The sequence below is a fragment of the Heptranchias perlo genome, unplaced genomic scaffold (assembly GCF_035084215.1).
Source record: "Heptranchias perlo isolate sHepPer1 unplaced genomic scaffold, sHepPer1.hap1 HAP1_SCAFFOLD_50, whole genome shotgun sequence".
NCBI classification, from domain to species: domain Eukaryota; kingdom Metazoa; phylum Chordata; class Chondrichthyes; order Hexanchiformes; family Hexanchidae; genus Heptranchias; species Heptranchias perlo.
Genome location: NW_027139516.1, coordinates 3314578 through 3315866, shown reverse-complemented (window position 1 = coordinate 3315866; position 1289 = coordinate 3314578). Strand labels below are relative to the sequence as shown.

Here is a 1289-nt window from a genome sequence, read left to right as displayed (position 1 = left end):
CTGGCGAGGCCGGCATTTAATGCCCATCCCTGATTGCCCTTGAGAAGGTGGTGGTGAGCCGCCTTCTCGAATCGCTGGAGTCCGTGTGGTGAAGGTTCTCCCACAGTCCGACTCAATAACAGACAAAGCACCGGTGGGCGCGCCGGTTGCAGGAGAGCTGGTTCGCGGTGATATCGATGCTGTGAGCGAGACCAGACCGTTTCCATAAACAATGTCCCATCCTTTATTTCTGGAAAAGTAACACTGATAGTGGACAATTGCATTTCTGTGGCTGCAACATGTAACTTTGGCTAGGTGACACGCTGCTTTAGTGTATCTCGCAAGAAAAAACACCGGGCGGTTTCTGTGGCGCAATCGGTTAGCGCGTTCGGCTATTAATCGAAAGGTTGGTGGTTCGAGCCCACCCAGGGACGAAAATTGCGCTTTTTTTCTTCCCACTTTCGGATTCATTGCCTCATTCTGATCGACCTGAAGCCGGTGCCAGGTTTTCATTCCTGATCTGCAGTCACTGGCCGCACTTTAAATGGCTCCGATCTCTTCATCTCATTTCACGTTTTCTAATGTGTGATTTGGCTGCAAGAAAGCATTCTGTGAACAATGTCATCTGAACATGTCTGATTCGCCATAATTTACACTGCGGTCGGATATCAGGCACATGATAAAAAACAGTGAAATGTTTGTGTGGGCGCGATGCTCTGGGATTCCCTGCCTGACCATCGCTACCGATCCTTCTCTGCAGCCTTCCGAAATACAGCGCAGTAAATGTATCCCTGTGAAATGAGCTCCTGTACAGTAATACGGAAATTAGTTTGGCTGACGGGTTATATCCCTAACACGGAGTTTGCAGCATCAGGTTTCCGTAGTGTAGTGGTTATCACGTTCGCCTTACACGCGAAAAGTCCCCGGTTCGAAACCAGGCGGAAACATTTTAAAACCTTGTTCCCATTAAAAATTAGTAAATATTTAACGATTCACATTGCTGAATAAGATGAACAAAGTCCATATCTCCCAGCCCGGTTAATGCAGTCCGCTGAGAGCAGGCGATGAAAGCCAGCGTGATCGTGGGGGTGAAGACTGCTTCCAATACTGTCCCATTCCCGGTGGGATCTGGCGGAGATTTGATAAGCCCCATCGATTCAACCAAGGTGGGATAAATGAAACGGTGTTTGAGAAACATTCATATAAATGATAACATCCAGGATCCTGTCTTCAGAGCGCGTGGTGCAAAGGTCTGACTCCAGATCAAAAGGCTGCGTGTTCACATCACATCGGGGTCAGTGTTTCTTTCA

At 48.2% G+C, this 1289-nt stretch overlaps 2 non-coding genes across 2 annotated transcripts; both read left to right on the top strand.

Annotated features, from left to right (window-relative positions):
- Window positions 1–339: 339 nt before the first annotated feature.
- Window positions 340–413, top strand: trnan-auu (transfer RNA asparagine (anticodon AUU)). Its single transcript has one exon. It is a non-coding gene; the product is annotated as a tRNA-Asn (tRNA).
- Window positions 414–853: 440 nt separating this feature from the next.
- trnav-uac (transfer RNA valine (anticodon UAC)) lies at window positions 854–926 on the top strand. The gene has a single exon. It is a non-coding gene; the product is annotated as a tRNA-Val (tRNA).
- Window positions 927–1289: the final 363 nt, after the last annotated feature.